This window comes from Puntigrus tetrazona, chromosome 16, assembly GCF_018831695.1.
Source record: "Puntigrus tetrazona isolate hp1 chromosome 16, ASM1883169v1, whole genome shotgun sequence".
In the NCBI taxonomy this organism is placed as follows: Eukaryota; Metazoa; Chordata; class Actinopteri; order Cypriniformes; family Cyprinidae; genus Puntigrus; species Puntigrus tetrazona.
In genome coordinates this window covers 11,254,283-11,269,499 of record NC_056714.1, presented here as the reverse complement: position 1 = coordinate 11,269,499, position 15,217 = coordinate 11,254,283, and the positions used below count along the sequence as shown (strand labels likewise).

The following is a 15,217-nucleotide window of genomic DNA, read 5'->3' as shown; positions in this document are numbered from 1 at the left end:
TTCTAAGTACTTCTTTATCAGTTCATCTCATACTGCATTGTTTGTCTCTTTTTCTCTAAATTCAATGTAGATTTAAATGTTGCATGTAGTCTACCCCAAATTCTACAAGAAAAAGAAAAAGACTCAAATGAATGCACCCATATCAGGTGATTAATTTAATTAATTATTTAATTAATTAATTTAATGGCACAGCTTCTTCCATACTTTTGTGTTCCATTGCAAACACTTCTAAGCATTCTGAGCTGTTGATGATATCAGTAAACAAACAGTGGCTCGCCTTCAATGCACACTTAAATCTGAGGTATCCAATTCAATCATGCAGACAGCCAAGTGAGATTATTCCAATATATTCAGCATTAACCAAATTTATCATAAACTCTAAGCCCTCAGCACTTCCTGCAACTTAATCGTCATCTAACTAACCATAATGCAGAATCAGAAATAATCAGAATTAGAAAAGAGTCGCCTTGTGAGTTTACACAGAAGAAGGAATTTGCTGTGGAGTTTCAGTACAGAAAACACTACATATACTTATTATAAAAATCATTCATAATATGACAAGCAAATCAGACAGGAGAGAATCAAAGCTCTAGAGCTATCAAGACCCAAATAAATTGTTCATCTCTCTATCCAGTTCAGTCAAGAGACATCAAGGGCACTCTCTGTCAGGAACATTACTGTCAGATATTCACAGCTCAAACATTCCTTTATGAGAACTCGAAGACCCCTCACATCCAGCTTAGCACACTTAATTATCGCCTTTCTTCAATCTCAACTGTCCTTCGTATTCAAACTGCAGTTTTCAACTGCTTATTTATCACAGCTCCACTTCCTTCAGCTATTCCTAAACTCCATGGGCTTAGGGCTCTATGGGCTCCATGGGGTTTAGGATTTATAGATTTTAAAATCTATACAATGTTTGATAGAGAGCCAGTGCTATGTAGATTTATCCAGTTTACCTTTTAATCTTCCTCCAACTCATCCCTAACAGTCAATCAATCAATCACTTTTATTTATGTAGTACTTTTAGTAAAACAAATTGTATCAAAGCGTTTAACAGTATCAAATAGGAGAATAGAGTGATGGTAATGCATAATGATGAGATAAAGACTTTTTTTTATTAAATGCAGAGACAGTCTCTAATCAAATCGACAATAATGCTAGAAAGTGTCCCCAACTAAGTGAGCCAGAGGTGACAGCAGCAAGGAATCGTGAACAGAATGGAGAAAAAAAACAGTTCTCCTCTGGCCAGATGCCCAGCACTTATTTCAATTTTAAACACATGTCAGATTGTCAGGATTTATAGTGTATGTGTGTGTGAATCTGGTTCCTGTGATCTGTCCACAGGGTTCATCTAGGTGTTCTGGTCTCAGATGAAAGTCATATCTTGGTGCTGATCTACCATCTGATCTAGATACAAACTGAGAAAAAGAATAAGAAAGAAACAGACTAATATTAGCGTAAAGGCCATTCTTTTTATGATGTAACAAGTACATTGTGTGTTATGGGGAGTGTTCCCGGTTCAGACTCATTTAATTAATGCAGCCTAACAATCCTTTAACAGATGTGAATAATAGAAGCATATTAGTGTGTTATGTGTAAGCTAAGAGATGTGTCTTTATTTAGATTTAAGTGTGTATGCTTCCCGAACAGTGTTAGGGAGATTGTTCCAGAATTTGGGTGCTAAATAGCAAACGGATCTGCTGCCTGCAGTGAATTTTGATATTCTAGGTATTCTAGTTATCAAACGGCTAGATATTTGAGGACACAGTGGACATGCAGGATAATTTGATAAGAGCTTGCACAATGGGGTTAAACTGGGTTAAAAATAACATTTAATTTAAGGTATTAAAAACTGTTAATTTCATAAAATAAGAGTTTTTGATATATATATATATATATATATATATATATATATATATTGTGACGGGAGGAGCCAACGACAGACACAGTGGGCGTGGCGTCAGGCCTCGGAGAGGCTTTTTTATTAACAGAAATAAAATACAAAATAATACAAAATAAAGTGTCCAGGGAAAAGTGTCCAAATAAAAGGGGATCTGGTGTCCTCGTCGTACGCATGGGAAAGTGAAGGTTGAGGCCGTGTTCCAGGGGAAGGGTCCAGGTAAGGGCGGAGTCCGGCGGTCGCACGCGCCCCTTTCTTCTGGTCCGGAGCGCGAGGCGGCGGCTTCTTCGCGGCGTCTCCGTCGCTTCGTTGCTTCGGCGGCAGAGTGGGATGAGCTCTGTGTTCCACGGACGGCGGGGTGAGGTCCATCGCGCACCCTTCCTGGACCCACGAGGACACCAGCGTGCATGCACGGGAAGAAGACCGGTCTCCCGAGGAGAGACGCGGTCAGGTATTTAACGGCGACGGTGACAAGGCTAATCCCCTTCAGGTGCGCCTCGTCACACGCCGCCAGACCTGACCGATACCACGCCCCTCCTCTCGAACACACCCACTCCGTCGGGAGCCTGGTGAAGGGCGGCGAATAAAGGACGGGGTGATGGTGACAATAAAGAGGAGGGGCAGCCGACTAAATCAATATATATATATATATATATATATATATATATATATATATATATATATATATATATATATATATATATATATATAGGTGTTTGAAGGCTCTGTTCATATGATTTTTTTTCACTCCGAGCTAATAATATATTAATCGCTGAAATATGTTTTATGTCAGTGTTTTTGACACATTAAATGTATTTGAACACAAATATAATGCATTTAACACTTTAACTCTGTCATGATTGAGGGGTCTGAGGCGTGCAGATCCATTCGCAGGCTTTTTTTGAGCAAAGGCATGTTCAAAGCAGGCAGACGTCAAAACACAGCAAAAAGGAGTATCAGAGGCAAGGCAACAACAGAATCCAAAAACAGGCAGAGGTCGGGTCAGGCAGCAATCAATCTCAGTATTGAAGACAGGCAGGGTCAAAACCAAAGAATCTAAGACTCGGGAAACACAAGGGAAACTAGGAACGACAATCTAACAATTGAACAATGCAACCTGCAGGTGAGGGGCCTGCTACAGCATTTATAGTCTTTAAAACAGGAAGTAGCAGCAGAGGGAGTGATCACCGATCACCCAGAGGTTAGGGCTCTCTCTGCTGGCTTGGTGACAAACACAGCTGTTAAGATTGTTGTAAACTTGTTGAATTTTCTTGTGCTTCATACAAGCTCATTTGACTTGGTCCTTGTGTTAAACGTAACTTTGAAACATCTTTATTTTATTAGTAGTTGACTGTATAATTTCTATATTTTATTATTATTTAGTTTTCTCGTTGTACCCAATTGGTTTGTATTATTGAGCAGATTTAAGTGTTGCTGTTGCGGTTTCATGAATGTCTGCAGTAGCCATTATTTGTCATCAACCAACCTGACTTACCTTCTCTTTCTTTACAAGAAAAAAAAAGATAAGCCAGACTGAAAGAAATCTGTGTGAGTGTGTCGTTTTTCCACCGCTACACCACGTATTGAGAAGCTAAACCATTCAAGGCTAGTTTCCTAACTGATGAAGAAAACCATCAAGTTTTAGACAGTGTTCTAGGTTATATTTGCGTCTTTAAGGTCCAAAAAATAGCACCTCCATTTTTTCTGAAAAAAAAGCATCTAGTTTTTTACATACACTTTGCATTCTATTACATAGCAACAGACGACTGACTGAGCCCGATGGAGCACAGCGGAGCTGGTGGACTAACGGGCTGCAGTGGAGAGGAGGGAGCCATGGTAAAGCCGACGGGTCAGAGGGCCGAGACAGAGTCGAGGACTCTGAGGCTGGAGGCAGAGGGATCCTCAAAACACGACGCCGATGGAGACTAGCAGACCCGTGGTGAATCCAGCACACAGATGGTGGGCTAAGGGTGAGCAGAGGGGCTGACAGGAGGTGGAGACAGGAACGCGTGGGAGAGCAGGCATTTATTTGTCTCCTCTGGGTTTAATTCAGGAAGGCGCACTGGAGGACATTTTCAGGAAGCAGACACTGGGAGGTGTTGGGACACTGGGAGACACACAGTCTCTGGAGGATGCTTGGCAAGCACAGAGACACAGAGGTGCTCTGCCAGCACAGTCTCTGGAGGGCACTTTAGGAGCGGGCATTGGAGGAGCAGGAACCATATCTGGGCTGGTCAGAACCAGTGGGACCTCAGGATGGCTGGACTCAGTGGGAACTCAGGAGACAGGGGAGGGTCCATGTCAATCTCCAGCTCAGAGAAACAGCTAATCTTTTTCATTCAGCAGCCCTAGATGTATAATAAGCTCACCTTTAGCCTTGGTACAGTGGGCGGTGCTCCATGCTCATTATACGGCGATGGCTCATAGGTTGCAACAAACTCCAGCTCTCTGTCAGCAGTGGCCTTGTGCTGGGCTCTGGATGCAGAGTGGGGCTGGTGTCATCGTCCACAGACTGAACAGTCACTGATGAATGGTATGACAGCACCCACTCGATGTAAGTAGCAAGGCTCTCGAGTCCATTGAAGTAGAGCAAACACAGGCAGCTGTCCGGGTATTGCGTGTGGATGGCGAGAAACACAAAATTGGCCAAAAAATTTGATCTAAAAACCCCATAGGTAATAATCTAGAACACAGTCTAACACTTGATGGCTGCTCTGTTAATTCTTCATCATCAGTTAGGAACCTAGGTGTGCTGCTTGACAACAATCTTTCCTTCGAAAACCATGTTTCCAGCATCTGTAAAACTACGTTTTTCCATCTTAAAATATATTCAAATTAAGACCTATGCTTTCAATGTCTAAAGCAGAAATGTTAATTCATGCGTTTACGCATGAAGGTTAGATTACTGTAATGCTTTATTGGGTGGTTGTTCTGCATGCTTGATAAACAAACTTCAGCTAGTCCAAAATGCAGCAGCTAGAGTTCTTACTAGAACTAGGAAGTATGATCATATTAGCCCGGTTCTGTCAACACTACACTGGCTCCCTTAAAATCTTGTTAATTACTTATAAAGCCCTGAAAGGTTTAGCTCTTATCACATTATAGTCCTGCACGTCCGCTGCTTTCTCAAAACTCTGGCTGTTTGAAAATACCTAGAATATCAAAATCACCTGCGGGTGGCAGATTCTTTTCCTATCTAGCACCCAAACTCTCCCTAACACTGTTCAGGAAGCAGGCACACTCTGTCAGTTTAAATCTAGATTAAAGACACATTTTTAACCTAGCCTTCACATAACACACTAATACACTTTTATTATTCAAATCCGTTAAAGGATTGTTAGGCTGCATGAATTAGATCAGCTGGAACCTGGGAACACTCCTCATAAAACACAATGTACTTGTTGCATTGTAAAAAGATTGACATCTACGCTAATATTAGTCGTTTCTTTCTTATTCTGTTTCTCGGTTTGTAACTCTGTAATAGTTGGCTTAGTTTTGTGAATTCATGTGTCTATCCTTTCTTCCAGGTTGGATAGCAGTAGCAGAGTCTCAGTGGCGTGCCTGAGTATGCAGACTAGATCACGAGAGAACTTTTGAGTAAGAAAACAGACTTGGGTTAGGTACATAACACAAAGCAACTGCAAGACCAGACAATGAGAGTGTGGAGTGAGCGTGTTCTTATGTAGAGCTTGATTGGCATCAACAGGTGAGGGGCATTCACTGATAGGAGTACAAGTGTAAGTGCAGAGGCAGCTCAATTGGTGACTGTGTAAAAAACCATTTTAAAATTAATTACCCATAATATGTCATTAAAATTTAGTGATGCATGGCAAGATATATAAACTATTGTTGCACTGAATTACATCTTAGTCTTTGTCTTCTGTGGTGTAATGGAAGAGGCTAGACACAAAGGTAAAACAAATAATGTTTATTGCACAGATGGTTCAACAGAGTAATGCACAAGTATTACAGTCTTTGGAGATCTTTCTTGGGAGTTGGAGCAGAGAATAACTGGGTATCTTGTATATATTGGTATTCAGGAGAACAGGAGACACATTGGGGGAGCACAAACACCTCAGTATGTCGACAACTGGAGAGAACTTGGGAGACATGGAGCTTGGGAGACTACGGATAAACACAAGAAGTAAGTATCATAGAACACTGAAGTCAAAGAGTCCACTTTGTGAATATGAGGTCCAGACAATGGTGGGGCAGTTTAAGGGTGTTTTTAACAGAGCCACCTAATGGTTTTAATTGGTATTTTGATGCATTTTATAATTGCAGGACCTCATGGAACAATCACACAAACAAACTGCAGAAGTTTATTACAAAAAGGAGTTTCAAAAGAGTCCCCTCTCCCATCTGCGGTCTTAAAGCTATTAATGATCAAATAAGGACCGACAGTGCTCAAATAGTTTGGACCTATGTCCTGGCAAAGAGGATGGTTGCTCAAAACGCTCCTGTTCATCAAAATTAAACCAATCAGCCCTATGGCGCGACACCTTGGAAAACAAAGTGAAGCTGAATTGATCACAAGACCGGGTCTTTGTATTAAGGAGAACCTTGTCGTCCAGTGAAACTGTGCAATGCCGCAGGACACATTAATAATTCATGATTCTGCTTCCTATCTGCTTGGGACTTTAACCATTCTTACATACAACAAACTGAACATTTCAATAAATAATATTAAAGCACACATGCTATGTTATAATACACTTGCTATGCCTTATATGTGCTTGTTGGAACTTAATCGATGCATTATACATTTTTACCTCTATGAATTAGTGTAATCATTATTTTAGTAGGATATATTAGTAATGTACTGTATGTACAAGAGATGCTGTTTCTGCTCTTGAAAGAAAGCTAAGCTTATTGGCTACCACTTGGAGTGAGTGAAATGTCAGAATTTGTGTTGTGTACATATCATGACACTTTCTAAAGTTATTGACCAAAAGTTGCAAAAAAAGAAACAGCAATAGTATGGAAACAGCAATAGCGTCTGATTGGAGGACTGTCCAAATCTTCTCCTTAAAACTGCACCGTTTGAACAGAGACTTTGCTTTTTAAGTATGCTTTTAGCTGGCTTCTAAGTTTGCTTCTAGCCCAACTTTATAGTTATGCTGTTAACCACAATTTTAACATCAGGGCTTTTAACCTGCTCGCTTTTAGCCACCAGCATTTTAGCTGATGGAGCTTGCTTTTAACACCGCCCAAATGTTTACGCAAAGAAGGCGGTACTATTATTCTTGCTGTAGTGTTGCTGCTGTCGCTATGTGCTAGATGTGCTGTTTGACGTTTTGTAAACTACTTTGTGCTTCCAAAAGAGGACACAACTAAAAATAAGTGGTTACTGATTTCAACTCTGTTTTAGTGCAGTTCAGCCCAAATGTTAGAGGGTGTTTAATGCATTTAAGTAGGACTGTTTTCTTAAAACCAAAAGAGCAGCCTATGTTGGCAATACACAGAAACTATATTCCAACTGTACAAGGACAGTCTATAGCGCTTCTCACTCAAAACGTTTAAGTAAGTTTTCTTATTAAAATAACCCACTACTTACTATTTGAACTATTTAAACATGAGTTACATTGAGCGGTAAAATGTAGTGCTGTTTGTCATTTCCCCAGTCACAAATGCAGCCATGGTGTTTACATGGTGCAACGCATAAAGAGAAAGGCTTTTCACACTGTGCTTAACCCCGGGTTATCATCAATCTAAGCATCGTTTTTTAATACCGATAAAGGCTTGTTTCACACCTGAAAGCAGTGCAAGGACCACAATGTATCCGGGGTTATGAAACCCTGCTTGGAGCAGGGTTAGCACTGCATTTGTGGTGTTAACCCCACATTGTGGTGATAAGTTTGTTCAGTGTGAAACGGTAAGGTGTTTGCTTGTTGCTGCTGAACCCTTGGCAGCCAATCAGAAACTGAACAGCAAAGCTTGTGTCACGTCAGTAACTGAAAACGTGCTTCGTTTAATAAGCAGCCAGCAGACAAAAGTAATAAATAACAACATAAAAATATTCATATACTTTGCTCCTTGTTTTCTTTCTTTTGTACTTTTTCTTTGCTTTTTCTTTTTTTTTGCCTTTCATGTCAAGCTTAAAACACAAATGCATAAAAAAAATATATATATATATATTATAATTAATATATATATATATATATATATATATATATATATATATTATTATATATTAAATATACTATATATATATATATAAAGGGTGGCATGATACATGTTTTCTTAAAGAACCATCACAGTGTAGACATCTCGGTTTGGTGCATGTAGCCTTACAATGAATTTGCTGACAGTTATGTACATTGCAGTTTTAAAACTAGAAATATTTTGGTTACAAAAACCCATTAATTTTTTTCTCCATTCTGTGACAGGTTTTGGTTCCTTGCAGCTGTCGCCTCTGGCTTGCTTAGTTGGGGACACTTAATTTCTAGTGATTATAGTTGATTTGATTTTCGTCTTTTCATTTAATAAAAAATTGTGTTTAATCTCAGTAGACATTACTATCACTCTCCTATGTTCTTCTATTTGATACTGTTCAATGTTTTGACACAATCTATGTTGTTAAAAAGCGCTATATAAATACAAGTGACTCACTGATCTGGACAGGAACTCCATAACAGGACATGGCTTCCTTCCATTGACAGACAGGCACGATGCTATTTGCTTTAAAATGAGCATAAGTACTTTGTGCAAACTATTTAATGGAATTAAAAAAGTAACAAAACACCTCACAGATGTCATAACAGAACAGGTTTGATTACAGTTTACAGTACAGATACCTTTATGTTAATTTTTTACATTCAGCATATCAAACATCACAGGTCAAAACATGTATTAAGTATTATTAAAGAATAAAAATTTCCCATGCATAAAGGTCATTGGACCTACTGGACATAAAGAGAGATATGTAAAAAGAATAGCATTAATAAAAAAAAAGTAAAAAAAAAAAAAACCCATAGGATTAGCAAAAAAAGAATAATAAATATGATGGTTTATATAAAAATATACACCTTACTTCTGCAACCCGGCAGTTAATATGTAGGGAATGCTAATGCTGGGATGCAGTGGTTTAGATCTCACTCTCATATGTGTAAGTAAAGTTTTTAAAGCGAGAATCTCCTCATAGGACCTGCTGGTGCGGCGATAAAAGTCCAGTCCTGTAAGCAACTCCACATCTCTTATACGTGCTGTGTGTGTCTTCATCAGTTCCTCAACCCACTTTGTCTCGTCCTCTGAACTCTAGATGAGAAGTATGTTTAGAAACTCACAAAACAGTTGTTGCCTGTTATTGTACAGTAAACCTGCATGGCGACCTGTTTTGCAAGTTGGTAGATTAAGATACTTGAAGACACCACTACTTTGTTTTATTCATTTAAAACCTGGACAAACCTGGCTTTTGGTTATAACTGTCCTACTGCAGGATTTAACACAGAGTGACAGCTCTACCAGTTACAAAATGCTCTTTAATAGTTACTATTCCAGTTTTATTTTTCATCAATAATTTTCTTAAATTATCCTTTGACTATGTTCTGGCCCAATGCCAAACTTACTTGCTGACCCCTTTCTTTAAGGTCTTGCAAACTGATCTGAAATGTTTGCACATTGGAAAATAACTAAGAGCTCGCGTTGTGCCAATCAAATTTACATCACTGTCTACTAGCTTGCAATATAGGTGATTCACATAAATTACCATTTGATTCAAAACAGCAAATTTCTATGAAAAGCGACCAATTTGCAGGTATGTTATAAGCAGATTTTTTTCTGACAGCTTGATAATTGCATATTTAGAATACTATCAATTTTAATAGCAGCACTGTCAGATATTATACCTGTCAGGTATAATTTTCAATTTACAAATATTTTCTATAAATGTATGGTAATGGAGAGAAGAGAAGAGAAGAGAAGAGAAGAGAAGAGAAGAGAAGAGAAGAGAAGAGAAGAGAAGAGAAGAGAAGAGTGACTTGTTTACGTATGTAAATGTTCCATGATGGAGGGAATGGAGACATTATGTTGTGACAACAGACTGGGGTCTTGTTTGGAGCCCTGATTCGCACTGATTAAGAGAAAGCACCAGTGAATTTTGTCACAAGGGTATAAAGAGGCAAAAGATGTAACCACTCATCAGGTATTTGATGAGGAGCAGAGAAATAGTCCCTGGCACCCAGCAATGGCTCAAGGTTGTGGCAGCTGTGTGATAGGGAATCCAGTGAGAGAATTCACAAGGAACAAATAGATCTACCAGACCCTCTCCAAACTGACACCAAATCAGATGGATCTTGAGCTGCACGAGTGAGTTCCCCCAGAATGTGGACGGCACGCAGTGATTTGAACTCTGACATACAGTGTGATCGTTCTAGGCAGTTCATGTACCAAAGCAGAAGAGGCCCTGTCCATAACCCAAAGACTGTCACTGAGGGATCTGTTGTAACAACAACATGCCAAGATGCTTGCTTTAAGGACACCCCAGCCAGTAGAAAAGCATGGTCTGTCCCAGGTCTGAAAGTGAGACCACAATCCAAGGGGCATGACTGCGGCTGCCATATGTACCAGGAGCCTTTGAAAGTGTTTTAGTGGAACCGCTGTCCTGTCTTTGAACTCAGGCAGTTCAGCAGTGATTGGGTGTGCTCTTCTAACAGGCATGCTGTCATACAAAGTCTAAATCCACACCAAGAAAAGAGATTCTCTGCATGGTGGACAGCTTGTTATTTTCCCTGTTGACCAGAAGCCCCAACTGGCTGAGGTGCTAGAGCACCAGGTTCCTGTGTTCACACAACCGTTCCCACTACCGGGCGAAAATGAGCCAGGTGTGGATCACGCCATGCAGATCCAGGATCGCAGAGAACTACCACCTTGCTTTGGCATGATAAAGTAAGGACTGTAAAACCTTGTCTCCATCTCAGCTGGAGCGACCAGCTTGATTGCATCCTTTGCCAGGAAGGCAGCAATCGCTTCACGCAGGCGGCACTATAGGCCTTGGCAGCGAGAGACACTGTAATCCTACAGGCTCTGGAGGGGAGGCGAGGACAATTTTGCTGGCACAGGTGCACCACAACCGCTCTCCACCTGAGGAATGTCCACATATCAATAAGCTGAGGTTGAAAGATGTGGAAACATCCCTCGATGCTGTGATCAACATCTGATCCACATTTGGCGCACCAAATTAAACACTCACTTATGATTCGCCCAGGCAAATCATCCAGCAGCTGGACAGAACAGCAGCTGTGAGAGAAGCGAGAGGGATGTCCATGGGGATGAAACTAACGGAGAAGTGCTCACTGTGACCCTCAGATTACCCAAAGTACCAGCCACTGGCCCTCTGCTCATGGCAGAGTAACTGGGATGGGTGGCGGCAGAAGGTGCCTTCTACTATGAAGGATAGAGAGGTGAGATCGCAGCACTGTCAGGGGCAGTGCCTCGCAATGCGGACACAGCCCCTTACCGAACGCGTGGAGGTCCAGACACTGAAGGCAGCATTCGTGGCCGCCATGAGAGGAAGTTGCCACATTTCATTGGCGTTTTCTCTTAATCAGAGCAAACCAGGGCTCCAAGCAAGACCCCAGTCTGTCATAACAACATAACTTGTAGTGGATGACAAGATAGGGCACTTACATTACAACTTTCTTCGTTATCTGCTCTGTGTGGAAGGATGTAGGAGAAAACACTGAGAGGACCAGCACAGGAGTCAATAGTCTGTGTGTAATCCAGACAACTAGTAACCACAATGTAGTAATGACTTGGGATTTGTACAGAGCCACTAACATACCTGTAGACAAAGAAAGAGTTACATACTCAGACTAAAGGATCATATAAAATCAAGTACTTGTACAACTTTTTAGGTCTGTGTCAACTAGTCATGGATCAGATAACAGAGATATGCACACATTCATCACACACACCATATTAGGTGCAAAAATATTTGTCTCTGCTTATGCACCGTTTATGAATACAGCATTGCCAGACACATAAAAGAATGCTGGTGCTGCAGGTGGAAACATTCACATTAATACAAACATTGACCAAAAGACTAGTCAATTGCTGGTGAACTTAAAGGAACTAATTTATAAGTGAGAAGTCAAGAAAAGACTGTGAAGACAACTTACTGTTTTATTGTCTCTGCTGAATCTCTAAGACCATTGTAGTCATAGTCGAAGATGGGTCCAACAACCACATTCACTCCATTTCTCTCACTAGCATAACGTCTCACAAGTGATTTCTGAAAATAACTCCACATACCTGAAACAACCAAACAAATATAATAAAAGAGTGATGGATATAGAACTGTTTCTATATCCATCATTTCAAGATGTGGCCAGCAAGTAAATCAGTCACTCACTTGTCTGGAGGGTGGAGCCTTTTTTTATGTAAATATAATCCATCTGTCAAATTATTAATGGTTGTTAGTACTTAACTGAAATTAAAATCAGTAAACTCTGTAGCTGCATTGAAAGTGCCATTAAGATATATTTAAACAGACTGCATAATGAAGATAAGAGGTTCCATGAATGCATTAATACAGTGCAATTTCAAATGCATATGGTCAAAGAATAAAGAATTGTTTTGCTTTTTTTTTTTTTGCCGTTCCAAACCCATAAAAGCTTCAGAACATTTATTATTATTATTATTAACATTATTTTGGATTAAAACTGGGAGGCTTGTAACTATCCCTATTACCACTGTCAAGGTGCAAAAATATGAGACGTCGTCCCATGAGTGCTCTATCTATTAAGTGTGAATGCTTAACTCAAAGTACAGCTCTTTGTTTTGTTTAGGCAGATTGTATTAGCACCTAAGCATTTGAATGGCACTTGTATGTTGATTAGTTCAAGGCTGGGAAAATTATGTTACTGGGCTGATTCCTTTACTGCATTTGCATGCTTTTGAGTTTGTCACTGTGTGTTTTGTCTCCATTCCTACGAACTGCCCCATACATGTATATGAACTACAATGCATCATTGATATTAGTTAGACTTCTTGATTAGACTTCTTGATAACAGCAGCAACGCACAGACAAGTTCTCAATAAAAAGGATATCTGCTTAAAAAAGATATACCAAGACTTTCTTCTTCAACAAAGGAAAGGTTTCTAACAGTTTTGGTGCCATGACCCGGATATAGATTCTCGACTGACTTTGTTTCAGACTGAACTCCAGACCTTTGCTTTCAGCTAAACAACAATTTGGTTTATTGACTCTATACAAAGAACCACTACATACCAGTACATGGTATCGTCTGTGCCATTAGAGAAGAGTTAACAGACAGCTGTAGGGTTTTGTTAACCAATTTATCCTCTAAAAAGTTATCCTCTGTACAAGCAGGAAGATTTAGCATTAAGCATCACTTTATTTTGATGGTCCCTTATGTACATTCTGTTGACAATAAGTAATTCTGCAGCTTCATGTCAACTAACTTTCATTAAAGTGTTAGTAGAGTATTAGTTAGGGTTAGGGTTAGAGTAAGTTAGCTATAGTCATGTGAATGTCAGTTAGCATATAATAATCAGACAGTCTACTTATACTCTAATGAAAGTTAGTTGATATGTAGGTTTAAAGTTACTTCCCAGCAGACACACCATGTCATATGACATTGGATTTTGGTCACCCAGTGTCACAACCAAAATATAACCAAATATCAATGTAAGTTCAACGTCAATGTTAAATTATTGTCCAATACAGACGTTAGCTGATGTTTATATTCATTGTTTTTAGGTTGTGTAACCAAAATCCAACGTTAAGTCATGCCAACTGAAATGCAACGTCTGGCTGATGTCATGTCCAACATCAATGTGACGTTATATATAGGTCATATAATTAGAATATCATCAAAAAGTTGATTTATTTCACTAATTCCATTCATAATTCCATATTATAATAATTCATTAAACACAGACTGATATATTTCAAGTGTTTTTTTATTTTTTTATTTTGATGATTATAACTGACAACTAATGAAAAGCCCACATTCAGTATTTCAAAATATTAGAATATTGTGAAAAGGTTCAATATTGAAATCACCTGGTGCCACACTCTAATCAGATAATTAACTCAAAACACCTGCAAAGGCCTTTAAATGGTCTCTCAGTCTAGTTCTGTAGGCTGCACAATCACAGTTGTCCAAAAAATGACCATTGCAAGGAGGTGAATCAAAACCTGTAAATGCAATAAGACTAATCTGAGAAGGGATATTCAAAGGAACAAAAGGACTTCAAAAAGAGAGTAAACAACACACCCCCTCCCTGCTTTTATGACACCCTCCTCACCTCTGCTCTTCCTACTTCCCCTTCTTCTGCCCAAAAGAGTTGGTTTAAAGTTCATTAGGAAAAAGGCATTATATATCATGTGTCTTGTGAACCTATTATTCTTATCTTTCATGTTTGGTCTCATTTGAAAGGTCTCAGTGCGATTGGTAAATTGGTCTCAATTTCACAGTAATCACTTATATTATGGAAAAGATTAAGAACTTGTTAGAACTGTGTTCTGTTGAGAAGGGGGTGTGTCATCCTTTTGGGTCTCTGAAAGTGTTCCAGCCAGGTGTGAAACTGGAGCACGGAAACCTAAACACCAAAAGGTTTATACAACTACATTTGGGATCTCTTTGTCTGGTCTATAATAAGGAATATAAGGAAAGTGACAAAACACAAGCGATTCTGTAGCCAGATCGCCCCGTAGTGTGGTGTGTGTCCTCAAACCCCACACTATGTACTTTTTAAAGACCAGGTATAATGACCTTTTAAGTTTGTTTTATTTTGTTTTGTGTTATTTTTGTACTGCTGATCAGTTGTGCAAATGTTTATCAATTATACCAATTTGGAAACTATTCTTGCCTGGCAAAATAAACGTCAATCTTGATTAACTTATAATATTGTAATATTACAAGTATAATAAAAATAAAAATATTGTAACTTATAATAATATAGTCAGATCAACGATCAATGGTTGGAGCCGGGGGCACGTTTTTGAGATCTTGACTTCTGGCCACCAAACTGGCTTAGCATGCTATTTCTTAGGGAACGCATAAAAATGACTCTTTTGAGTCTATTGAAGAAATGGCTACATTAAGGTAAGCGATCACGGGTAGCCTCTGATTAAGACCTGGACTAGCCGAGATGTGTTGTGAGTCTGTTCTGGCCAAGCATAAGTCGAAACGGAAATATTATAGTTAATTAATTATCCAAATTTAATCACAACTAGAGGGATCAGCAGTTACATTTAAATAAATATAACTAAAATCACGAAAGATTGGAGTCAGATAAAATTATGTATAAGGTCAGTACTATAACTGGAAACACAAAAGATTAATA

The 15,217-nt window shown here is 39.2% G+C and overlaps 1 long non-coding RNA gene and 1 pseudogene across 1 annotated transcript; one reads left to right on the top strand and one right to left on the bottom strand.

Moving 5' to 3' along the window:
- Window positions 1-5,261: 5,261 nt before the first annotated feature.
- On the top strand, window positions 5,262-7,873 carry LOC122360619. Its single transcript, XR_006252822.1, has 2 exons — window positions 5,262-6,047; window positions 6,188-7,873. It is a non-coding gene; the product is annotated as an uncharacterized LOC122360619 (long non-coding RNA).
- A 963-nt stretch (window positions 7,874-8,836) lies between these two features.
- Window positions 8,837-15,217, bottom strand: part of LOC122360618 — a 55,773-nt pseudogene continuing 49,392 nt past the window's right edge.